Source organism: Serinus canaria, chromosome 2 (assembly GCF_022539315.1).
Source record: "Serinus canaria isolate serCan28SL12 chromosome 2, serCan2020, whole genome shotgun sequence".
Classification (NCBI taxonomy): domain Eukaryota; kingdom Metazoa; phylum Chordata; class Aves; order Passeriformes; family Fringillidae; genus Serinus; species Serinus canaria.
The window spans coordinates 21,002,462-21,029,863 of NC_066315.1; positions in this window are offsets into that span (position 1 = coordinate 21,002,462).

The window sequence follows — 27,402 nt, forward strand, 5'->3', positions numbered from 1 at the left end:
ATGAACCCATCATGATTTCAATGAATACCAAAGCAATTAATAATGATTAAACACTCACATTAAATGTCATTCTCTCGTATGTGTTTCAGTTAGAAAAAAATTTCTGGCATCTATTTTTATTTGAAGAGAGTCACATTGCCCACAGAAAATTTCAAGTGCATACTCAAAGTTTAGCAATTAGCATAGATCAGAAGGCCAGAAACAGAACAGACAGCGAGAAGCGGTTTGGAATTTTGGTTATTTCATAGGAGGCATGTGCTTTCTCAAGCTGTTTCTTTCCTGGAACCAAGATGAAAATCAACATGTAAAAAAATTATTTTCCGTCTTTTTGAAGAAGAGAAGAGATGAGAAAGGTTTCTTTGTTGCTGTTGCCACATTTGGTTATGAAAACCAAGAACAGGAGTTTGACTGCAATAACTCCCTGGGTCTTTTGGCAGTTCTGAGGTGTCAAAAGAGTTTTGTTCTGTTTAGCATGTCATAGTGGGTGTTTCAGCTGTCACTTCTGAACCAGACTGAGAGGACTAGTGGAGGCCCCCCTGCTTTCCCTTGCCTGATTTCTTTTTTATTTTTTTCTATACACAGACACTAATAGTGAGGAGGGAAACAGGAGACAATCAGAGGAGTTTAATATATCTCTTATCATATAAAATATAATGAGCCTTGATTGAAAAGAAGGTCAGGATATATATGTCCTCCAGGGACAGTTTGTCATTTATTTATGACAAAATCTTCTCCAAAAATCAAATTGAAATGGTTTTTATTTTGCATTTTGCAGGCCCCACCGTAATAGTGGCCTTGGCAAAGGACACTTTCAAAGGACAAAAAGTAAAACAGTGTTAAGTTCAATACTTGTACAGCAGTTCAATATACCTAACCACAATACTATTGAAATGATTTCCCTTTTCTGGCATGATTGTGGACTAGAAGGACATGAATTGCTGAACTTGTAATGAGATTCAGTAATTCTGATAAAAGTAAACTATTCACCATTTACTGCCTCATTTACAGGCTTGATAGTTTTTATACCTGTATTACCTAGAGTCTTTCACTGCTCCTTATATTCTCCTTTGCTAAAGAGGAATTAAATACAGCATCTGATGGAGAGGGTGCAGAGCAGATGGGCAAGTGTATATTGCAGCTTTGTCGTGGTCCCTCCTTGCATGGCAGCCTTTATGAAAAAGAAACGCATGGGTTTTCCCTCCCTCTTTTCTCAGGGTGTAGCAGAGTGACATTAATCTGCCATGATTGAGATATCAGTTTGGTTAGCAGGCACAAAGCAACCTTAAGCAAAAGGGCAGAGCAGCTTGAGAAATGTTGGCTGTTAGTGCTTGGTAACAAGCCCATGGAGAAGCCCTGAAGTGGTTCAAATCACAGACTGCCTGCTAAGTGGTCTTTGGGGAGCCTGCTCTGCATCTAATCCCAACGAGAGAAATATGAGCAGCAGTGGACTGGAGATCAATGTAGGTGCCTTGCTGGGGATATTAACTACCCCACCTTCACTTCTGGCTCCTGCAGCATGACAACTTTATTCCCAGAGGGCCAGAGGATTCTGCTGGGGTCTGTAGCAAAGTCTGTTGAAAGCAGGAGAATTGACATTTTGCTGATTGTCTCGACTGCTTTGACATCTCACAAACAGTACAAATGATCACTTATGTAAAGGTTATTTGAATAAAGGTAAGATCCCTTGGTGTGACTTAACTGTAAAACCATTCCAGTTCCCTTTAGATGTCCCTCTGAGATTTCTAGTCCCTTAAAATGTGCATGTACTTCTAATTTGCCTGTAGGCTAGAAGGCTGGAATCTGAAATCTGCAGAGCAGACCGAGCTTGTACAATACCCTGAAACTAGGCTTATTCAAAAAGGCTCTTCCAGGGCTTTAAACAAGACATGAAGAAACATCTGAACCATTAGTGTCTCAGGGAGCTGAGGTGGAGGCAGCCAGGGAGCTGCTGGAATGGGTGCTCCTGCTGACAGAGTTACAGGGTAAGTGAAGGATTTGCTCTGCAGCAGGAGCTTTGCCGCACAGCCCCAGGGAGCTTTGCTGCCCATTGCCCAGTGTCATGGGGAGGGTTCCTCCAGCAGCTGGGAAGGGGTGCTTTTGGGCGACAAAGTCATGCAGCTTGAGCTCTCATTTAGCCTCTCAGTCTCTCAAACACTTGGATTATGTTTATAGGATTTTCTCAGTAGCTCCCCTTAGGACTAAAATGTTGGGGAGAGAGAGGTGTGCTGGTTTGTTTTTGTTTTCAAACCAACATCAAAAAATTTTAGATTAAGCTATTTAATTTAAGGAAACAAAATTTTAAGACTCACCATGGAATGTTGCAAAGGGCTTGTGATATTTCAACAGCAAAATTGTGTATTAGATATGGCCTGGACACTCATTCTTCATAGCTCCTGTTGTGGGGAACAGCACAGACACTTATGCAGAATCCATCTGAAAGGGGAAAGCCCATGTTCTGATGCCCTAAACCAAACCTGCCATGTACTGTCAGAACAGATCTGGAGATCTGTGCAATTAGACCCTCATCTGCATGCCCATATAGGCATTTTTTTCATTAACTGTATAATTAACTGTATCCAATTAGCAAACACCGAGATACCTGAAACAAGCAAAAATCTGTCATGAAGAATTACAAGCATAGTTTTAGATGGTATTTTCCTTCATATCTGAATGGTTCTCAGGTAGTTTGCTGCACTGATAGATACTGATAGATACTAAGAAAAAATGAAGTTACCCTAGGGTGGTGGGAATAGTTGGCATCTCTAGGTGAATATGTTCAGCTTTTCTGAGTGCTTGTCTTGTACTTGCATTAAGTTTAATCAGAGATGATTTAACTTAATGCAAAATCATTTTAAAAAGATGACACCAAGATTAAACCCAGTACTACTGCATTGTGCCATGCTTAGTTATGCTCTTGAGATAAACTGAAACTGTGGTGAGGATGTTTTGGCCACTTTATTTGCAGAAATGTGCTGACAGCCTTTGTAATTATGCTCTGCTCCTACTTTGAGGCTGCTGAGGGATCATGTGTTGATTACAAAATAGCCTGTGAAATTGTATCATATGAGCATTCTGAGAGTCACATCATAGTTAGGTGAACAGATTCCTTATGGCTCCTTCAAAACAGTTTCTCCTAAAACATCAAGATCTCACCAATATGCTGAAAGAATCCCCAATTTGTATGTTCCATGCAATGTAGCTAAAAGCTTTGTGATACTCCTTACTTAGGAAGCTTTTCTTACAAGGTCGTGGGCCAGAAATCCTCATTTACTTTAAATACAGTAAAACTTTAGCCTACTGCTCTTGCACAGAAAAGTTTTTGTTGCACAGAAAATTTTTTTGGTAGAAACATTGTGGTACAATATTTCTATCAGAAGATCTACACTCTCTACTGACACAGAGAAGCCCACTGTGGTGAAGGGAACTGGTGATTTTTTTTTCTGTGTATTTTGGTTGTAAAGTTTTGCTAGAGCTCTTTTTTAAAGTGACAATGCTGTACCATACATACATGAAGAACATGAGCTGATGCCAAGGTTTAGCAGTCATCTGGAACTGCCTGTTAGATTCATACTTGCAGTAAGTATATGATGATTTTGATAACAAATTATGAAATGCCAAGTAATTATTAATTATTGTACATTTGCTATACAGTACTGCCTATCAGTGAGTGACTCCATCTGGTCTGAAACTATTGCAAATATTCTAAAGAAACACTGTTTAAGAGTAGGAAGGACTTCATAAAATTGAAAGTAAAAGGATGGGAGAATAGAAAAGAAGAACTATTTCCAACTTTTTGACACTGAGGTTCAGTGAAATTTTTGCTAGATTTTTCAGAGACCAGCCCTCCATGCAGAGCTGATTACATAAAGTTCTTGTGTGTTTTCTGCCAACCCATGTTCTCACCAACATATAGGTCCATCTGCATCTGCAAGAGGAGTGGACAAGCAATGAGAGAAGAAATTATTTTGCTCTCCTCATTGTCATTAACAGACTTTTGTTAGACTTTCTGTACTGAGGAAAAGTAATTATTGTTAACACTGTGAGGAATATTGAATGGGCAACATTGATTGGCACTGAAGTCACATTTAATGACTCTGCTTTGGTAGAATCTTTACAGGAGCTTTATGTCAGGCCAGATATGTTTCTAAAGGTCCCCAAAATCAGTGTGCTTGGTCAACCCTCACCTTTCTCACTGCAATTTCCTTGCTTATTTTCATATTTCACCAATTGCTCTCCAGTAAGAGCAGAAGGGTTCCTTTGCCACCTATGTTGGCTGACCTTCCACATTCCATCCTAATTTCCTTCTAACAAGGCTTTTCAAATGTAAAGTTGCGAATTAATTGCTGAGAAACATTTGAACATGAATAGCAATAACAGAAACCAGGACTCTGGGGATGTGACTATTTGTCACCAAAATCCCACTACTCAAGTGGAGATGATCAGCTGGTCAGGTTCATGTAAGTATTGCTTACACTCAAAGCTGAGAGGCTTCCCAAGTTCAGAGAGTAAATATTGTTCTGTCCAGTTTGAAAACCAGGACTCCACGACTCTAAAACATCACTGAGTCAGTGTGGATGAGTCCTCCACTTTTTGGGTTTCATTGTGATTTGGGTTTGCTGATGACCTTGCAGCTTCCCTTAAGGAAGGATTTTACTTCAGTTACACATCTGCTATTGACAGCCAGCTAATCACGAACATTTGAAATCTTTGGGCCAGGAACTCCACTAGTATCCTTTCAGTTGACATGTACTGATTTCCTGAAGGCAGCTGAGGATGTGGCAAGTTACACAGACCTATCTTGCAACTTCTTTTACCTGTGGATGGTTAGAGTGAGCAGCTTCCACTAAAAGTGCAATTATTTCCTTCTCTTGAACCACAGTAAATTTGTATGTAGGTCCTTTCCCCATTTTATTGGTATTTCCCCTTTTCCTTCTCAGTCATTAGTGGGTTTGGTGCTCTTTTTTTTTTCTTTTTGTTTGTGAACTGTTTTCTTAACTTACCTTTTAATTCCCTGTTTGACTCATTCTCTGTGCTTTCTGTGAAAAAGCTTTTAATTTTTATTCTTAGACAACATCTGACCACCTTTTCTGTCCCTCCTGCTTGTCACCATGTTCCCTGCCAGAGTCAGTGCAATAAGTCAGGGAGAAACAGAGTCAGTGCCTTTTCTACTTCCTGCTGTCCAGACTTCAAGGGTTAATTCTCACTCAAGTTCAAATCACAGGAATCCTAAAGAGGGAATTTTTTTCCCACTTGCCTAAACATCCTTCCTTCATTAGGACTTCTTTCCAAATAAAATTATGAGGTTTAAGTCTGACCTTGCCTGAGTGAATAATCAAAAAAACTGCATTACACCCCAGAAGTGCTTTTATTTTCCACTGAACAAAACAAATCTCTTTCCTGCTGACCTTCAGCTGCCTCAGAAGCAAATCACAATAATTAACAGGTGAGACTCATATTCTGCAACTTGGTTGCCACTTGACAGCGGGATTTCATCAGCACTTAGCTGCTTTTTTCCCTTTCTTGGGGTAGTGTTTCTGGTGGTAATCACCTCATCTATCAATTACAGTGGGCATCTCCTCAGCCTGGGTTGTGGGACTGCAGACTCCTATCACTGTGAATACTCACCCCCATACCAAGGGAAGGTTTTAGGAGAGTAATGGGTGCAGAAATTTGGTATGGAGCACTTCTACTGCTAAAGGAATGACAGACATAGGAAGAACTGAATTGGGAAACATGTGGAGAGTTCAGAGAAATGGCAAGCTTACTCAATGCTTTTTGAGGCCACTTCCAACAACTCTGGCCCTTGCTCAGAATAAGCCACCCACCTGCAGTTTTCTGCATGTAATTTCTTATGCTGCAAACTGATCAGGAGGTCAGATGTGACCAAGTACAACTCATTTAGATGTGTACAGCCAATTTAAATAAACTCAGTGGTTGTCTGTACACCAGAAAGACAAATCATTCAATTGCTGGCAGTTTTCTGACAGTAGGACTAATATTTTTCAGTGTTCCAGCTGCACACAGCTGCCTCAGCACCTGTGGCAGTCTTCACCCTCGCAGCAGAACCGAGCTCCAGTCCCTGAGAAGCCCCTTGGTTCAGTTTGTGGCTTGAAGCTAAGATGACAGATTCCAGGGAATGATCCAGACTTTCAGCAGATGCAACTAGTGAGTAATATCTATTCTAGTGCCTATCATGCACGAATCCTGGCTTTCTGCTAGAAGTAACTCTCTGTTTTTATGTATGTGTTTTTTATTTGAATCCTTGGCACACAGGGACTGACTGGAGTCTTGCATATTCCAGAAAGCGAGCAGCAAAGGCAGAATGTAGCAGTTTTCTCTCAACTAACAAACCACGCTTTTGTTGATTTATTGTTTATTTTGCTTCTGCCTTAAAATGTGGTGCTTAAGAACTCTATTTTAATTGCAAATGAAAGAAACATAGCCGTCTTGCTTCCGTGGGACGGATGCCTGTTTTCCAAGAACGAGTGAGAGGAGAAGGCTTTTTTGGCTTTCTCCTGGGAGCTCTGGGTTAGGTGAGGGGCAGGACAGTGGTGCCGGGCTGGTCGGGGCGTGCGGGAGCGCTGTGACTCAGCGGGCGCGGGCGCTCCCCGGCTGCGCCGCTGCCGGAGCGGGGGCCGGCGGAGCGGGGGCTGGAGCGGCAGCTCCGCGGAGCTGGGGAGGCTCACGGAGCCGGAAAGGCGGGCTCAGCGCCCTTGTCCTGTGCACACGACTGCTCCATAACCTGTTTTGCCCTCCCCTCTCTAAGACCTGTGTTTGTTGCCATAGTGAGAGGACGCGGCTCAGACAGTGAATGCTTGGTTTTCTTTGATGGAGGTCTAAATAAAAACAAGGGTAGGACAGTTCTGCATAGTCCTAGAGAGAATCCTTCTCTGTCTTCAGTGTTTGCATCTCATCCACTGAAAATTTACACTCTTAGAAAGAAATGTGCCCAGGATGGCATATTGTAACCCTCTCTGGGGAATTATGCTGGAGGGACTGGAGCTTTTGGGACGTGACAGAGCGAGAGGAATACAAAAAGAAGATGCGGAAACAGAAAATGTACCTCATTTCCTGGCTGAGAAGGGTAAATGGTGTGGGAATGAGAAGAGAAACACAGCCCTACTGCCCGCAGTAGCATACTATTACCTCTCCGAGGCAGAGGAGAGCAGTGCCATGGCCAGGAAGGAGGGACACGCTTCTCCCAGGGCTTGAGCCAGCAGTGATGGATTTGTGGACCTCTGGAGAGCTCTAACATAGAAATTGTCTATGGTGCACTTGTATCCTTGGGGTCTAAGAAAAGGCTCGTGTGTGATTCATGTGCCCTTCAAGTCAGCAACTAGACTTTCCTATCCACCACGAACTTTCTACATAGTTTTTAATCTAAGTACCAGCAGGAATGCACACTATGACCTGTCTAGCTCAGTCCTTTTCTGGTTTTGCCACCTAGAAAGACTCAGAGACCAGATTTGGTGCACCTCTGTTAAACCACCATCTTAATTTCTGACAGTGCCATGAAGGTAAGCCCACATTGGCAGAACAAGTGAGCTAGTAAGAACAAAAGCAGTCAAATATCTCCTAAAAAGGAAGACAAACACCCAGGTACAGAAGGCATTGATCATGCTGCCTCCATGATCAATGGGAGTTTTGCCAATGACACAAATGGGAGTGAATTGGCAGGGAAGAGAATTGGAAATATTTGCAAAGAAGTGCACCAGCTTTGCATGTATAGAAGAAAAAGCAGCTGCATTAGCAACTGTCCCATTAGAAAGGGCTCAAGGAAATCGAGATTCATTGCTTCTATCTCCCAGGCACTAATTGTGCTTTTTTACTCTCACTTCCAATTAGAACATTTAATGGGTCCACACCCCTTTTTTCCCATCCTCTATGCAATAAGCTCCAGGTAGAAGTTAAGTTTAGAAGAAGTGAGAGAAGTCTCACTCAGCAGAGTCTGTGAGGGTGTTCTTTCTTCAGAGACTAAGGCTCCAGCAGTCCCTGCCCTGCAAGTGCTGACCAGTGCCTTGGGCAGACCATGAAGTGATGCTGTTGTCAGTGTCTCCACTACACGTGCAGAGAGACACCATTTAAACTTGAGACCCCTTTTAAACCTTTACCACTGCCCATCGAGCAGGGGAAGGGTATCAGTCCTTGGCCATCTCTGTCACCCACATCTTTGCCACTACCCAGTTTGCAAAAGTTTCATGAAGACTTACCAAACACAATGGGTGGGATGTTAAACTCAGTTTGCAAATTTGGAGACCCCTTCTGAAACGATGATTCCTGATGGTAAAATTTTGTGTTGGAAGATACAGCATTGGAAGTGGTCTGTGACTTCTTGTGATGACAAGTGAGTGTTTTGGAGGTTATCCTGCATGACCTACCAGTGGTGATGTGAAAGAGTGTCTTGGCAATTGGAGCCAAAGCAAAACTTATCAAAACACCAGATACTGTGTTAGATTTGAGCTTTCTGGATTGCCAGAAAGTTTTTCTGGTGAGTTAGAAGCATATTCCATGACTCTACTAATCAGCTATGTTTCCATATGTGATATGATCCTCTTCATTAACCAGATTTGTTCCTTCATCTCTGTTCTCTAAAATACCAGTTTTGCTGAACTACTAATTTTTACTTTCCAACAGTCAGTTATGAAAAACTGCAGTTTTGAAAATGCTGCTTTCCTGTGAGCTGTCTCAAGCTTTTGCAGTAATGATGTCCTAAAATACTTCTGTAGGCAAATGTCTACCCTTTATTACAGAAGCAGATGCTCCTTTTACTAGTGAAGGGACAGCTACTTGCATGGCACCCTCTTTGTCAGTCACATGAGAAAATAAAGCAATACTGAAATATGGTTGCAGCAAAGATGTCTGGTGTGTAATCTTCTTCTGTCATGTAAACAGTATATTTGTGGGTTTTTATATATTTTTATATTCTGAATATAGAAAATGGAATTGTTGCACCAGAAAACAGCAACAAATCAGGCCATTATGAAGAACTAGGTAGCCAGAGAATTAAAATAGATTAGGTAATAGAAAATTGGGTAAAATATAATTGCATTTAAGGAAGAATGATATGATCTTTTCATGTAAACTGGGAATTCACAGGTTTAAAATGAAAAAGAAGAAGAAAACCAAAGTCTGTTAGTCAATGACAGGGTCCCTGTAAGCAATAATTATCATGCAATTGTGAAAGACTCAGATTTGGTACTAACTTAGCATATGAAGCATAATCAAAACAAAAAAGAGGAAAGTATAAGTTATTGTATAATACAGATTATTTAAAATAGTTCAGCCTCTCTGTGTGCTAGAACCATTAAATAAAATTAGAATTGGTGCAGGGAGTGAGGATGACCAGAGGAATAGATGTTAAAACAGTTGGTTGGTACAGCTTAGCAGACTGGCTGGGTGGAAACTGGGAGAGCATATGATAGGGCTCTATAAATGCATAAAGGACATATGTAGTCAGAATAAGAAGAGCTATTTAAGCAGAAGAATCATGTAAGCCCAGAACAAATAAATACATATTTTAAGATTAAATCAGAGGAAAAGTGTTTCTAATTGTTGGTGAGATTGTAAAACAGCCTCACATAAGAGGAAATTTCAGCAGCCTGAACATGATGAGTTGATGAGAAGTATATAGTATGGCTGCCTGAAGTAGCAGAATAAAGGACCCAGCACCTTCCCATTCCAGTTCACATACTGTGTTTTCTCACTTTCACATACAAATCAGCAAAGAGGAGACAACAAAGGTGTGCAAATGAACAGGAACCTTGAACCCACAGTCCAGTTCTACTCCACACCCATCCATGCTCTGGCAAGATGAACAGCCATAGCCAAATAACCACCTTCATGGCCATGGCTTTTCTTTAGACAGCATGTAAAGAGTCACTGTCTGTCACCAGGGAGTAAATTGTGTGAATCACTGTCTTCCAGTTAAATGTCACCACTGCTGCAATATCTCAGACAGCCACTTATAGGAGGCATCATTGGTTAGGGCCCAGCAGCAGAAGCCTGTGCTGCAAAAAATAGACACAGCGTCCTCCCTCTGCTTTACACCAAACTGCTACAAATGCAACACTCAGTTGCTAATGTGACAAATGACAAATTCAAACCGTGTTTAACTGATTCGAGCCTATTCCATAAAGTTTCTTGTCAAGGCAGCAAGTTGCCTCCCTGCAACAATTTCTGTCACAGAAGAATCTAAGCAGAAAAGGATCTGGGACAGTAGTAATTGAAAATTATTGGTTTATAGTAAAATACTTGAAATATTTGCACTGACCCCGCTGCTGGCTCTCTGAATAATCATTCCCTGCCTTAAAACAGGTAATTTTTTTCTTCTGTGTCACATGAAAAGTGCCCTTTCTTGTCTTGCATCACAGATTTTCAATTCCAATTAAGCTGCAAGCACAATTTTGTGTGAGGAATTGTACTTTCTCAGAACAAAGCAGTTTTCTACTGTACACTGTAAATGTGTTCTCCATGGCTGAGTCGCTGCAATTCACCCTCAGCACTCAGTTATGTGTAGCATGTGGGGAAAAGCACTGAATTAAAATGACAGGATTGTCCTCAGGTTCTGAATATTATACTAAGCATGCTTTGGCATCTTATATTTAGAGTGAGTTATTTTATGCTCGTTTCCTCTTGACACAATTTAGTTAATAGCCAAATTCAGTCACAAAACCACTTGTAAATAAACACCTTGTTACAGATTACAGTGTTTTCAATCTCATGGCTCTTTGGCTCAGTCTATCAGCCAATAAAACCTGCCAATTCAGTATATTACCTTCTGTCATGTTTAAGTATTTTTATACATTAATGGACCTGCTTGTAATTTCACTTTCACCCTATAGGCTACACATTCCTGCATATCCAGCACATATGAAATAAATAAGCTGTCCAAAGAAGACATTTGTATTGGATGTTCACTGTTGGTTTCTTCCCATACTGCCCTCAGATGCAGAAGCTGCCCTGGGAGATGAATGTGCCAGGATAAGTTATCTAGGGCTCATAAAATCTTTTTTAGAAGATTGAAATAAAGTCAGTGCTTGCAAAAGACAAATCAATTGTGACATTTCTGAATAGAGTGCGATGCATTTAATTAGCACAAGACATACTGGCAAATGCTGAATTACCCAATAAATCACTGAATGCTGGAACCCATACAGAGCTGGGAATCAGCTGTCTTGTGAGATGTACAGCAAGTGATAATAGGAAGATCTGGCCATTTCTCCACCATTTTCTGCTAAATTTCTTCCATTTTGACATTTCCATGCCAGACAATTTTAATTATTCTGAAACATCAAAGAAATTCTCCAGCCTAATCTGAAAAATCTGTGCCAATATCTGAGGAATGAAACATGTATTTTGCTATAGGTTTGCTCTTCAGTTGGAGGCAAATGGTGGAAGTTAAGCCTCTAGGAATGAAGTATTTATAAGAAAATGTACAAAGTTGTTCTCAAGGGAAAGTGTTGTAGGACCAGGCCCTGTAGTGACAAATGACACTGGCCTTCATGTCTAGGGGTCTCCCTGTGTGATGAGCAGAAGGGGCTCCAGGCTTTTTGCATCTGTGAGAAAGGGAAGCAGAGGAGAGGCTGAGCTTCAAGGTCTACATCTGCTGTGGTGCTTAAACGTCCTGGCCAGCATCTCCCTGCTCCTGCAGCACTTACAGCCCCATCTGGGTGTGTGTAGGTAGGAGTGCTGTCCCTAATGTGCTGTCCCTGTGCTCTCACTGCGCCTTTGCAGAGCTGCTGATCCACCTGCTGTGTCACAGGAGTGCTTTGGCAGCCATTTAACAAAACTTTTATTAATGTGTAAGAAGTTTTCCCATGTGCTACTCCAAATAAATTCTTAAGATCCTAAGATGTATATATGTGTGCCTTTTTTTTTTTGTATTTTGCACTTAGTATATTAGTATTTACATCAGATTCTTGTTTGCTTGTTGCTATAAAGTTTAGTCACAGCTTAAAAATAGAGTTGTTTAATGAAAAGTGACTTTCCTATTTTAAAAAACCTTAGCTTCAGGATAGAGCTAGTAGTTATCACAGCTTTGCAACAGATGATCTAAGCCACTACCAATCTTACAAAGGAGAGGTATGACTCAGGTGACACTTTAGGCTTCTTCCTATCCTTAAAGAATCAGCAGGGTGTTCATTGATGCTGCTTAAGTTGCCCAAGAGCAGAATTGTGAAAAAAAAACAGACTGGGGGGGTCTTTTTTTTCTATTCTATTCTTATAACGACAACAGCTTCCAGCTTTTGAAAATTATTTTAATTGTTAAGGGTAGCCTGGAGAGGAGAAGGTTCAGAAGAGACCTTATCACCCCCTGAAAGGAGGTTGTAGCCAGGTGGGAGTTGGTCTCTTCTCCAGGCAATCAGTGAGAGGACAAGAGGACACAGCCTTAAGCTGCACCAAGGGAAGTTTAAGTTGGATATTAGGAAGTTCTCCACAGAAAGGGTGACTGGGCATTGAAATGGGCTCCCCAGGGAGGTGGTAGAGTCTCTGTCTCTAGAGGTGCTTAAGACTGGATGTGGCACTCAGTGCCATGGTCTATTTGACCATGTAGTGTTGGGTCATAGATTGAACTCTATGATCTCAAAGGTCTTTTCCAACCAGTTTATTCTGTGATACTGGGAACATTTAAGTCTTAGAAATTATTGTTAAAAATAATGATAATTAGTGAATATATGCAATCATTCTCACTTGCAGCAGAGTAAATCACAAGCCTTTAAAATCATATCCTAGTACTTTAAAACTAAGAAAACCAAGATCAAAGCAGTAATCCGGTAGATAGGTAAAAATAAGGGAGGCAAAATCATTCCATGCCCTCTCTACCCTCCTGTGCCTAATCCTACAGAAGGCTGAGTTCCCTCAAGCTCCAGGAGCTTCAAAGCTTCCTCTTGCTCTAGATTTCACTGGTTCTCCTGAATGTTCTGGTCTTTGAAGGCAATGAAGAACACTGATCACTCTATCAGCCATTCAGCACTACACTGCCTCCTCTTTCCTGTAATGCGTGGGATAATCTGCTTTGTCTGTTTATGAAGTCTTACAAGGCCACAGAGTTGGAAACAGATGTAATTTGCATTCCTCTGCTTCTCTGTGTCTTTCCTTAAGTTCAGAGCAGGAGAACAGCAAAGCAAAGCAGAGTTCTTTCTATTATTTATAAAGATTATTATATCATCACTTCCTGAAGTAAGGAGGCGTCCATTACAAATAGCCTGTGAAAGGCCAAGGACTTCGAAACCCATTACTGTACTGTTGCTCTTAGTGTGCTTACCAAACAATGTTTTCTGCAAAGAAATAAATGCTTAGAAATTCTTAAGCTTCCTAAAGTATAAGGACATGTGAATTGATGTGTGTAAACTAAGTTTATATACATAATATATTAACAGAGGTTAATATGTTGGTGTGGGGTTGGGGTGTTGCTCAGGTTGGGGCTGCCCACATAAGGCATGCTACTTTTCAAGCAGATCCTCACATATGTGCCTTCCAAGCAGCAATTGTTATATTATGTCCCATAGACATTTATGCTGGGGTGACAAAATATAGCCACGTAGTCTCTGATTCCTTGGTCATTTCATTGATAGGCACTATTTCAATTGTTTTTTTAAAGTTGATTGTAAACCAGCACCTGACTAAAACCCTTTGTGAGCCTTTGTATCCAAAACCAACCCACTCAGAATTACAGAGCACTGTCAAAGCAAACATGACATCCAGCAGGATGTGTCCTCTTCATCTCCTTCCTTCCCAATTGCAGTGCATGCTGGGGAGGTGACCCAGTGAATCCCACTGGGAACTGGTGCTGAAAGTGCTCTGAGAGGGAAGGGCTTTTGATGTTAGAACTGCCCGAATCCTTCCTCCCAGCTCTCGGGCCCTAGGGCTTTCAGATCAAAGCTGAAGCATTACTGCAGAGAGCAGAACCGTTTGCCAAAAAAAAGAGGAAAGTCTGCCAGAAAGAAAGCTCATGAACATTCAGGGTGTGTTTAAGAAGTAGGTATCAACCTTCAGTTCTTGCTGGAGGCAGCTCAGTAGTCCAAGTGGACCTGCTTGCCATGGGAGCACCAGCGCCTTCTCTCCTCCCAGTGTTTCCTACAGCTCCTGCAGCCTGGCCTTAGGAATGGGAAGATGCCCCAGCCCAGAAAGGGATCAGCTTCTGATCCTGATGAAACTCAGGGCAGAACAAGAGACATCTCTGCTGAGCATGTTCAATCACTTTGATTTTAAGATTAATAGTGCTGATAAAAGCTGTGGGTGATGATTGCTCAAAATTTGCTACACAATTTAGACTGCTATCTTGGAGTAGACAAGAAAAATTTTTTGCCCTTTCCTACTAAATTCTGATAAAGCTTTTGTGCCAATTGTGTTCATATTCTCTTCCTCTCCTCCGTGTCTCTAAGTAATTTGTTTTTTCCTTTGTGCTGTTTTGAATCCTTACCATGATGTTGGTACTTCCCAGTTGGGTGTCAGAAGCACCCAGATAATTTTGTTTATCCTTATTTGAGCCTGTGTCATTAGCAGAAATTTTAAGCATGCTACATCCTAAAACTTGTGATTTGGGATTTCCACTGGTAACTTTCCTGTTCCTTTTCTCACTGCTATTGCAGTCAGTTTCTGAGCAAATCTCTGATACTTACGCTAAGGACGATCTCTTCCAGCTTAACTGTTCTTCATATGGCACCATATGTAAATTATCTTAAATTTAGGTAAATTAAATTTAGGACATTTCATCTGCAATTACCATACAAACCCCCAAAATATCAAGACATTTTGGCTTTATGTATTCTGGAAAAAACCCCATATTTCTATCTTATTTCCTATATGTTTCCATATCTTCCATTTTTCTTTCCTTAAGAACTCTTTCTCAAGTATTGCATACTGTTGATGAGTCTCATAATTATAGATATTCAATTAATTGATGTTTGATGTGTGGCATATCACTAGCTTGACTAGCTCACTGGAGACTCTTGAGGGGAAATTCCAGTCCCTTCTTTTGCATATTTGGAGCTGTAGGGATTTGGCTTCCACTTTAAATGTGCTATTTTCTATCTCCCTTCCTTCACTGGTGCCAGTGAGAATTGAATCTGGCCTTTTGTTGGAAGCAGCAAGCGACAGCGTGTACACAAAGCTGGGAATTCAGAGAGGGGCAGATGGGATTTCAGAGGCTGTTTTTGATAATTTGTCCTTACACATTTGTCCTAGTACACACGAGGCATAACAGTAAGCAGAAGAAGGGAAAATTAATCATCTTGCTAATGGACAATTTGTCTCCTGGATGCTCCCTAATGAGGGGTGTCCCTTACAGGCTGTTGCCTTTGTAGAGCTCAAGCCCCAGGTGTCACTGTATGTATTTCATTCTGTAATGTGGAATTTACCTGCTGCATTTCCTTTTAGAGAAGTTAATTGTGAGCTTCATTGTGTGTTTTCTGGATCAGAGATATCTGACCTGCCGGGGTCAGGACAGCTGTCTGGTATCAGCACAGGTTGGGGGATGAATGGCTGTGGAGTAGCCCTGCCCAGAGGGTCCTGGGGGTGCTGCTGGGTGAGAGGCTGGACATGAACCAGCCATGTGCACTCCCAGCCCAGAGAGCCAAACGTGTCCTGGGCTGCACCAAGAGCAGCCTGGGCAGCAGAGTGAGGGAACTTTTCTGCTGTGCTCTGGTGAGAGACACAGCACCTGGAACACAGCACCCAGCTCTGGGGTGCCCAACACAGGAGGGACATGGGTGAGTTGGGGCAGGCCCAGATGAGGGCCACAAAAATGATCAAAGGAATGGGACACCTCACTTCCAAGGAAAGGCTGGGAGAATTTGGTTTGCTCAGCCTGGGGAAGAGAACACTTTGAGAAGACCTTCTGGCAGTCTCTATGTACCTAAAGACAGCTTATGAGACAGATGATGACTAACTTTTTAGCAGATCTTATTGGGATAGGACAGGTTAAATGGTTCTAAAGAGGGTAGCTTTTAATTAGATCTAAGGTAGACATTTTTACAGTGAGGGTGAAGGGACCCTGGAACAGGTTTCCCAGAGAGGTGCTGGATAGCCCAGCCCTAGAAACATTCAAGGTTACACTAGACAGGGTTCTGAGCAACCTGATCTAGTTGAAGATATCCCTGCTCATTGCAGGGACTGTTGGACCAAGAACCTTTAAAGGTCCCTTCCAAACCGAACCATTCTGTGGTTCTATGACCTTCATAGTCAAGAACATTAATTGCTAGTTCTGTTTCTGCAATTCCTTGCACTAACAAAGAAAAGTAAAGCTTGAATTGGTTATATTAGGACATGAGTATTTTATCTCTTACATTTTTTGCGTCTATTGTATCTGCAAAATACCTTTCTCCTTAGCATTCCAAATATGTGCTGGCATTTGACAGTATATATATTTTGGCAGAGATGAGAGCAAGTTAACAGGCTGATGGCATTTTAATTATTTTATTGAGATGGCATTGGCCCAGCATGCTTGTTGGAATTTACAAATGTGCGTTGATTTATATTTTATTTTGTAAACCAGGCCCAAGAGGCTGACTAATTAGAAACATGACTCAAAGCTATAAGAGGTACTTATTGATTCAGATCATGAAAAGACCAGAATGATCAAAAGCAAACATCTATCTCCCTCTTCATCTGGGGTTCAGGAGGTTAAGTGCCATTTGTCTCAAATCCCTGGCATTAGCTCTCCCTCTGTAAAGGAGAAGACAATTAGCATCTACATCTTCTTGGTTTTAGTATGTACTGTATTGTTTAAAACAATGTGCTTTTCATTATTAAACTATGCATAATAATCTATTATCAACCCCTTTCATTAGGTGATATTTTGGGATTTTGTCCCCTTAATTTATATTTTTCATTCTATTTATTTGAAGCTGGAAATGTATGGTTTCATTTTAGAAGAAACTGCATGATTGGCTAGGTAGATGGGTTTTGTGCTGCACATCTAATTAAAATACCATGGCAGCATCTAATCACTTCATTAGTTACTTGGGACCAATTTTAAATGGCATCAACAGTTCTGTGTCACCATAATGCAGCAAAAATGCTAAAATGTTAATGCATTCATGGAGTAGTGACAGAAAAGGCAAATCAGAAGTGTTTGTACTGTCTGTGCTGCTCCAGGTCTTCAGGACTGACAAGGAAGGCAATGTGCATGTTGAAAACAGACATTGGATTCAAACTCATCCTGAATGAACCTGAGTGAGAATTTGTTTTCTGGGGAAGAGAGCAGGAAGCATCCATACCTGCCTCCTTCTGCCCTCTGTTCTGCCAGGGTGGGACCAGTTTTGAGCAGATCAGGGCACATTCTTCTGTGCCACCAAACGACTGCAGAGGGGCACTCTGTTTTCAAGGGTGTCTCAGATTTCTAGGCACCTTCTCCAGACTGAAGAGCCTAACGTAAGAAACGTGATTTCCTTTTTAGTATGTAAAAACTGCACAGATATATGTCAGGCTCTTTTGAGTACTCTTCTGTTGCTCTGTCTGTGTTGTCTCACCATGGTGCACATGGAAAGCAAAGCTAATTGCATTAGCACTGGGGTGCAGCAAGAAGCATATTGGAGCTGGGCTTGGAAAGCGGAGCTCGCAGGCCTCTGCTGCTGCAACTGCCTGTGCCAAAGCCTTCATTACTATGAGCTGGAAATATTCACACCCTCCCACACACAAGGACTGGATTGAGAAAGTTTCATATTGCAGAGTTACTGAAATTATTAAATACAAAAACAAAGCATGTCTCATATAGGAGACTGATTGAGGTTTAGCAGTGCCAAAGGGAAGCAGGACTTTCCCTTCCAAATCAATGGGCTTCAGTAACAACTGCCAGCAAATCATTGCAATTTCGCTGCTGCTCAGTGCCACAGCACAAGTGGCTTAATGCACTTCACCCTGCAAAATTAAAAAAAAAAATTACCAGTATTTTTTCCAGTGACAAGGTTTATAGCCTCAAATGTTTCTGAGCACTGAGCAACTTCAGCTTTCCTTGCTGGTGCAGGCACCTGAAGGTGCTCAGCATGGGCTGCACTTGTTCTCTCTGTGCTGCACTCCACTTTCTTCCTCTAAGGTGTGACTTTCCAGCAGTCACAGAGTGTCAGGCAAAACCCTACTGGATGTCTGCCTGCTTTGTCCCTGCCCAGTGGGTGACCACGTGGAACAGGAGTGGGAGCAGTAGGGGCTGAAGACATGGTGACATGGAGTAATCTGCAGGTTACAGACACAACTGAAAGGTTTATGCCTCCCCCAAGTTACTCCATCCCAGCTTGTGACCAGTCATGTAAAAGGCTAAGTCAGGTCAACTCCAGTTTGTTCTGACTCAGCCTGTTCCGTGGCAGGGCTTTAAACCACACTTACATGGCATCTATTTACACCAAAAAGAAAAAAAATTATCAGCAGACAGTGTTTAAAAACTAGGCTTCTATAACCAAATCTGATTTAGAGTGCAGCCTACGAGACAGCTGATTTAATTGAGCTAATATAGCAATTACCTCCAGGGAAAAAAAAACCTGTTTGTGCACGGGGGATTTTAAAAAAGCTCCCCACAGTGGAAAAGAATGGGGAACCACTGCCTGAAGTTTAGTAAAGCAGAAATTTCATTTACAAAGGACTTAAAAGAGATATTGTCATGTGGCTAGAATAGTAGGTTGGAATCATCTAACTAAATATAGCTATCCACATCTGAGTTGATCAGCTTGACTAGGTTACAGTCAATGGAGGAATTCTTGATATGGTAAGTAGAGCATAAAGCATGATTCCTTTCTTCCTAAAGGTGTCCAAATTAGATGAATCTCAGCCCTTAAAACATTTGTTTCTCACCAGAAAGGAACCTCCTGTGACTAGCTCAGACACGGATCCTTGCATTATAGATGTGTGAAGTTAAGTGAACAAACCCTTCTCAATGTGACAAGTATTTTTGCTTTTTCAAACATTCATACCATTGCTTTTGTTCCATGAAATATTGGGACTGCAGTCACCTTGCCTCCTTACTCTTACTGTTTTGGTCTGTACCTTATTAATTTCTTTGTGCTGCAAAGGCTGTCAAGAGGACATTGTTCTTTGCCTGACATACCTACTTACTGCAAAGCACTGTGTACACTGCTGTATAAATAACATCTCTGGGGAAAAAAATGAATAATTGAAAGGGATGGAAAACTTTGTTCAGTTGACTGAAATAATCTAGTAGAAGCTATATGAGAACAGATTCTACTGGGACAAAATTTCCCAAGCATATATCCTAGGAATTAATTTTGACAGCTCTGAACAGAGTTCTGTAGAGGGACAAACAATTCAACATATAGATTTAGGGGACACAAGTGGTTAACAACAAACCAGAGACCTGCTCCAACTGTATATAAGTTTACTGATGTCTATTTCTAAAAAATCTTCCACATCTGGAATTACCAATAAAAGAACTTGTCATAGCCTGAGAAGAGGAAGAAGCCCATTTCCTTATAGACCAAAGTGTTTTATTTTCCATCTAGACTGTGAAGTGTTCGGCAGCACCCTTTCACTTTTCCTGGTTGGTGCTGCTGAAACTGGAACTATTTCCATGGTATAGCACTACTGTCCCACTGCCTGCATTGCCCCAAAAAGTGGAGCACAAAGATTTTCCAGGGAGACTCTTTGAGGCTGGGTGAAGGGCTAGTCAGGTTTAAATAGCACTAGGTGAGGGATCTGTGGTGAGGATTCATGAGGTGGCTTTTGAATATTACCATGGATTTCTTCTCTGGTCATGAAAAAAGTGATATATTTTTTTATTTTCCTTTGTGTCCTGTTAAAGATTTTGGTATGAGACTTCCTATGGTGTTTTTTACCTTTCTTATTTAAATGAAAAGCTCATTGTGCATTTTCTTGCAGTGGTGGGTTGACTGTGGCTGGATTCCTTACACTCTCCCCCCGCTCCAGCGTGGGGTCCCTTCCATCAGGGACAGTCCTCCATGTACATCTCCAGCATGAGTCCTCCTCACAATCTTCAAGAACTGTTCCAGTGAGGGACTTTTCCACGGAGTGCAGCCCTTCAGGAACAGGCTATGGGTCCTTCATGGGGTCACAAGTCCTGCCAGCAAACCTCCTCCAGTGTGGACTCCTGTCTCCATGGGGTCACAGATGCTGCTAGGAGCAGGAGCCTGCTCCCAGCATGGGTTTTCCATGGGGTCACATATGCCTTTGCCCTTTGGCATCCACATGCTCTGGTGTGGGGTCCTCCATGGGCTTCTCTGTGGACCTCCAGGGGCTGCAGGGGAAACTCTGCCCCAGTGCCTGAACACCTCCTCCCTCCTTCAGCCCTGATGTTTGTGTCTTCAGAGTTTTTTCCTCACATATTCTCACTCCTCTCTCTCCCTGCAGATTCAGTTCAAGGTATTTTTTCCCCTTTCTTATGTGTTGTATCCCAGAGGTGCTCCCACTGTCACTGGTGGACTCAGCCCTGGCCAGCAGTGGGTCCATCCTGGAGCCAGATGGAGTTGGCTCTGCCAGGCATGGGGAAATCTTCTGGCAGCTTCTCACAGAAGCCAGCCCTGTAGCCCCCCTCTGCTACCTCAGGGACTGTCTGAAGGAGGTGTTATTCCATTGCACACACACTTAAGAAGTGCAGAGCCCGTGAGCAGCACCAACACCCCAGGTCCGTGCACACCTGGGTTTTCAGGGGCAAGCAGGCAGGGTCTGGGCAGAGAAGAACAAGCTCTGCAGCAGCAAAGTCTTGAGAAGAGGAGCAGAGGCTGTCCCTTTGGAGAGACCAAGCAGTAGTGTGCTGGGTAACTGGCAAATGCAGGCTCTCAGCCTCCCCCTCTCGTGAATGTGCTTACCCCTGTGGATAACCCCGTTTTATCATCTTCATATGTTTGTGTCATTTCTGTCTCACAGATAGACAGGGTGTTAGCAAGGCAAATGCTTCCCTGAAAAGTAGCATCTTCTGTATGCCCACATCAGTACTGTCTTTTTTTAGACTAGAGCTGAGAATTTTATTTTGTTTGAAATAATAACATTTTAATCTTTTCCTGCTTTGCGTTGGATATAGTGTTTGTAGGGGTGAGACCAAAGGAGAATTTTCATTTGTTCTAGTGACTGGCATTTTCTATAACTGTTTTCTGCCCATGGCTGTCTTGTTGCTAACAATCAGACTTGGCCCTCCTGTAGTTGCTATAAACTGGACTGTGAGATCCCCCAGTTGATAAAGCCTTTCAATTTTTGCAGATTGTGCTAGCTGCCACTCAATAATAGACCTTAAATTGTAGCTTCTCACTGAATGCATATCCCTAAGAAAAAAAACTTATTTAACTTGTACCTTTATATACTTTTGAGCCATTCTTAAGGAATTATGAGAGCCAGTATAAGTTTGTAGAGTATCTATTATGACACATTAATTCCCTCTCCAATAAAACCCCACATAATTACGTTAAAAATGCAGCCAACAAGAAAAAACCATTTGGAAAAGAAATTGCCCAGGATCAGACTACTGCAGCTCTCTGCCCTTCCTTTCCTCTGCTGGTTAAAAGGGCAGGGCCCAGGCCAGCTGGTCTCTACTGTCCCAGCAATGCACCCTGGGGGCTGCTGCCACCAGCCCTGAGGCATCTCTGGAGGACAGCAGGCACAGAGTGGTCTTGGTGGCCATCTCCTCCTCCACACCTCCCAGCCCTGGGGAAAAGTACCCCATGTAGACACAAGCTTGGGGTCATGTCTCTGTGCAGGGCAGCACCTCCTGAACCCCAGTGCTGCTAAAAGCATGTGCCCCACGGTCAAGCATGTTGTCCTCAACCAAAGGACATTGAAAATTGGAAAAGCATTGAAAATGCATTTATTTACACGTCAAGATTAAACATGTAATAAAGACAGACCAGTCATATTTCTTATTTTCTGCAATTTTCTTGTAGCAAAGATAATGGTAAAATAGCAACAAAATATGAAATCTGGTGCTCTTTAAAAACTTATGGATATTGACTGGTGTTCATTTTCATTCTTAACGCTAGGTATGTAGGGAGATGGTCACTCCCCACCTAGAGTTACAGTGAAGTTCTCACAAGAAAATAAACTCAGAATCTCGTAGCAATAAAGAGCCAGGTGCTTATTGGGAATATTATTACTTTTACATTTCATATAGCTGCTTCATCATGTTCCTTATATTGGGCAGTGATCCCCTAAAGACATCTCTCATGCCAAGGCCCCTCAAATGCATCTGAGGTCAGTCTGCCCTTGTTGAACTGCCTGCCAGCAGTTTTTCTTGCCAAGATCAGGGTAATCAGCATCTGGAGCTGCCTCTCTCGTGATTGCAAGAAGGTATTGTGCAGCCTGTTGTTGAGGTGGGAAATAGATACACATCCTGATGGATCCCTGAGCTAAAGTATCAGCTCATTGGATACCTTTATGTGGCACACATCCACTAGGCCATGATTTTGTACCACAGGGTGAGCAGGGTAAGAACACACCCTTATGATCCCTCCCATGCACACAGGCCTGCTGGTTTCAGCAGCAGTTTCCACACACCCAAAGGGTACTGGTGGGTGGCTCCTACTTTTAAATGAGAAAGAGCTCCCAGATCCTTGTACCCAGAGATGGTAACACAGTTCAGATTCGTGGAGAGGGCTGTCTAGCAAAATTTGGGCCTTCATAACCTGTAAGTGATTCTGAATATGTGGAAAAAAAGTTTAAATAAATGTACAAACAAATGACCTGGGGATGCTAAATGATGATAAATTGAAAGTTAAATGCTAGTGGCAATATTGGAGAATGTTACTAACTAGCTCAAATGGCAAAAGTTTTTATGTATGATATGATGCCAAAGTGAGTGGGTGACGACGGAGGTCCAAATACCAGCAGGAATTATTAATGCTAATATTGCCTTGAAAAGTACTTACCAAACATTTAAAATCATGTTTTCACATTCCTCACTTAACTGCAATCCCTGACAGCTGATTTCCATTCCAAATAAGCTGGCAGAAAAAAATGATGGGTTTCCCCAGTACTGGATGTTAGTTTGTGTTTGGAGATGTTTTCCTTTACTGTCTGGTGGCCTCCACAGCTATGGAACCTTTAGCCCTCTAATACAGTTCATCTGTCTCCCCCCGTGTGTGCCTGGTTTTCAGCTGGCAAAGACAAAGGCACGTTCCTGCCCAAGGCTAAATGCCTTGCTAATTGCTCAGACAATACTGGTGTTCCTGTTGTCTCCAGGTTCATCAGGAGGCACGATGGCTAAGCTGCCATCAAGGTCACCCAGGATGTGTGGGCAGATTCAAAGTAGCATCTAGACCTTATGAATCCATTGGTCTCCAGAGGACTTGCACCACCTTACATCCCCCCAAAATGTCTGTCTCTTCCTCTACAACATCACAGAAATGGTTGGAGGGGACCCTGGAGGTCACAAGCTCCAGTTCCTGGCTTAGAGCAGGTTTAACTTCAAACCTCGACCTGTTTGCTTGACTGTCCAGTTGCATTTTGAGCATCTTCAAGAGTGGGAATTCCAGAAGCTCGCTGGGTTGCTTGTTCCAGAATTTGTTTAATTTCTCTGTTAAGATACTTTTCCACATGTCAAATTTCTCTTGCTGCAAGTTACATCCATTTTACAGCTCATCACTGGAAAGAGTCAGGCTCCATGTTCTCCATATTCTGCCACGAGTTGGTTGAAGAAAGATCTTCCCTTAGGCTGATCATCTTCAAACTAAACAAATCCAATTCTTCACTCTCTACATATTTGTACTCCTGATTTGTGCTCCCACCCTTTAATCTTCTTGATAGCCCTCCTGGGCAATCTCCCATATGTAATGTTTTCACTGTACTGGGGACCCCAGATCTAGACACAGCACACCAGATCTGGCCTCACAAGTTCCAGAAAGAGGGAAATAAACACTTCCCTCAATCTCTGGGTGTGCTGTTCACAGGCAGCCCAGCACATGGCTGCTCTTCCCAGCCCCAAGAGCCCACTGCAGACTTGAGTTCAGCTGCCTCTCCACCAGTGAGTGCCCACAGCTGGCCCTCACCTGTGCTGCTGCAGAGGATTATTTCATCCCAGATGTATGGCAATACAATGATTTGTGAACTGGCAGAGGTACCAGAGAGGGAATGATCTGCCTTTTTGGGTAAAATCTGGTGTGGTTAAATTTGTTGGCATAAATGGCATACGAGGTGTTTGTAGTGCCTCTCCCACCAAACATGACGAGACGTGCAATGCACTTACAAACTTTCTGTTTAGTCACTTAGCATGAAATGAAAGCCTGCTTTACCAAGACAGACAATAATTGACTACAGCTTGGAGAGGGTTTGGGTTCATCTGTTAAATCAGGTTCACAGTCTTTTACCAGTGAAATAAACATATTGGGAGGAGGGGGGGAAGGCAAACAGAAAGGAGGGATCACATGGGCTACAAAGTTTCCTTTCTGCTTTTCATGAGAACATGAAGACACAAGGTACTTTACCTCTGTTATTCTCCATTACAGAACAGAATATGGCACAAAGCAGCAGTTAGGCAGCATCACCATCACAGCAGTGGGGCAGCACCTCTGTGACATGATGGGCCCTCTGTGCCACACTGGCAAGGCTCTGTGCCAAGGTCAGTGGGGTAGGGGACAAGTCTGTGGCTCTCCACTGCTCCAAGGCAGTGATGTACAGTCAGGTAGGAGACACGTTCTTGAAAAATTAAAATAAGAGTAAACTCTATGGTCTGAAGAGTGCTGGGATCAGTCCTGGTCCAGAACTGAATGAGATGGGGCTCATGTGTGCAGATTGATGATGTATCACAAAGATCATGAATTGCCTGTGAAGGAGTCATTCAAATCTCTCCAGTTTGGTAGGGAGCATATTTACAATGAGTTGAAAACAGACCACATATTAGACCAGTCTATAATTTCTCTGAAAGTTGCTGTGGGTGTGTGTCTTTTATTTCTGGGTTGGGATTTTTTGGTTTTCATTTGGTAGTCTGTGTTTACATTTCTGTAATTGAAATGAATGGCAGATGACTAGCTAAATTCCTTTAAGAGACTGTTCCCAGAGACACGGTGTCAATAAACAGAAGTAGGCAGGATTATAATTATCTGTGATCTGTCTAATAGAATATTAATTTAATATGGGTAGGCAGAGAGGGTCACCTCTTTAGTTCAAATTAGGATGTCTCCATTGAATTAAACAGATCTCTGACAGACTTCAGCAGCTGAAGAACAAACTCAGAATTTTCAAGCAAATTGTGATTTCAAATAGACAGTTCACCTTAAAAAGTGTGTTCAGCAGTGGTACACTCAGACTGCATCACAGAAGAAGAAATGTCACTCTCTGTAGAGTGATTTGCTACTTCTTTCTCTACAGCAGTCTGGAAGCATGTGTGAACTCATTATGTTGTTGAAAGAGGAATTCAACACTGCCAGAAAGTAAATGCTGGTCTTTATCATCAGCAAGACACTAAGTTGGGTAAAATTTAGCAGAAGGAATTAGTAAAATGAGACAAAATGTCTTCCATGAATGCAAAAGTATTTTTTTCTGAATCCCAGAACACAACCTGTGTTGATTGGATGACATGACATTAAAACTGCTGACACACTCAGAGATGGGCTGCTTCTTGTTTACAGAGAATTGAAATTCAGATCCATATTGTCTGAGAAAGGCTGGCTGCAGACAATTTCAAATTGTTTTCCTTTCTCTGAACCATTTACCCAGCAATGTTTTCCCCCAAGAAGTACTGGCTTCTGCTAATCACACAAAATATGTCTGTGCAGCAAATTCAGAAGCATGTTGTGGCTCAGGGGCTTTGTCATCTCTATGATCCATTAAAAACTTTCTGTTTTTACATTTTTTATTTTCAGAAGAGAGATCTCTAATAGGCTGATCATCATCTGGAGAGGTCTGTGGGCTATGAGCTAGGCTGGGCTGTGCTGAAGCCTCACGACTCCACCTCCTGGCTATTGGGAGCTGAGCAGAAAATCCATCTCTGAAGTTGCTGTGGTCAGGGAAGAATCAAGGACTGGTGGTTGAAGGCATTGCAGATAGTTTGGGGAGAAATTCCTGAGCTGTGGCACTCATTGCTGTACTGACTTTTTCTCAAGCTATACTTGGTTATTGTACATCACAGTCCTGTGTTACTCAAATGAGACAGGCTTGAAAAGACAGCAATATTTTTGAAATAGGCTGAAAATAAACGAGCAGGCTTAGAAACTTCCTAATTGTCCTTTCCCTGTAAATTATGGAAATGGAAGATAGTTCTGAGTCAGTATGAATAGAAGATTTGTGTGATTTAAGACTTGTTTGCTTTTGGAAGTTCCCATACTACTTGCTGCTGTGTGAAATGTGATAGCTATTGCACCATCCCAGGAAACACAACTGATTTGTGCAGGCACAGACTAAGAGAAACCTCTAAAGCATTGCCTCAACATGAAAAGCATGTTGTGAAATTCCTTATCATTATAATACATATGGATCTGTGTGGACCATTTATACTCTGGACTTTGTGCACAGGATAGTAAGATGGGATGATACCCTCTGATGACTGGCCTGTGTGCACATGGCTGCAGAACACAATTTGGACAAAGAATGGTGTTACATCACTTAGGATATGATCTTTTGGAACAAAAGTTTGTTCTTGGAGTGAGACACAAAAAACTGCTGAGGTGTTTCATGTGCATTTTGTTTTGGTGTCTGAAGATGATGATTTCCTCCTAGCCTGTTAGAAGGCTAAAGCTTACAACGTTTTCTCTTTGCAAGCAAAGTTTATTTCAAAAAAAATCTAAATGCTTTATGATATGACAGATTCAGGGCCTGTGAGATCTATAAAATAAGGAGCAGCTCAGAAAGTGTTAAGGGGTATGAATGGAGGCTCTGATACATCCCGTTAAAAGATCTAAGGGATATCTGATTTTAACAGCAGGCAGAAAGTTCAAAACAAACAAAGGCAATGGTTTTTGCATTCCATGAAGGTAGTCTGTCTGGCCCCTTGAGTCTGGATGCTAGAAATACTAAGAATTTGAATATCTTTAAAAACATTAGTAGATAAAATTAATTGAAAAGAACCCCTCAGTATCCATTCAATGAAAAGGCAACAGCTTTTGTTCAGAAAGCCTCTGAGCTACAATGTTTTTTTGGAGTCAGGGACTGAACTTGGGGAAATAGGAGTGCTTCCCCTGCATTGCTATTCCTCCACTGATGCCCAGAGACAGGAACAGGGTGCAGTGAAAACAAACCCATGGTCTGCCTCAATAACACCAGTCTCATGTTCTTACGTTGTGCTGCATTATTGGACTGGATCTCAAAACTACTGTAAAGACCCATTATAACTGAGAATGACAAAAGGGCTGGAGGACCTCTTCTGAGACCCATCTCTTGATGTTGATTTGGTAACAAATATCACTGAAGTGGTATTTTATGCTGTAAGAAGTTATGGATCTGGGCTACAATGCCTTCATTCTATTTATCTTCATTGAAACTCTAAGATATTTTCACATAGTTGATAACAGCTGATCAGGG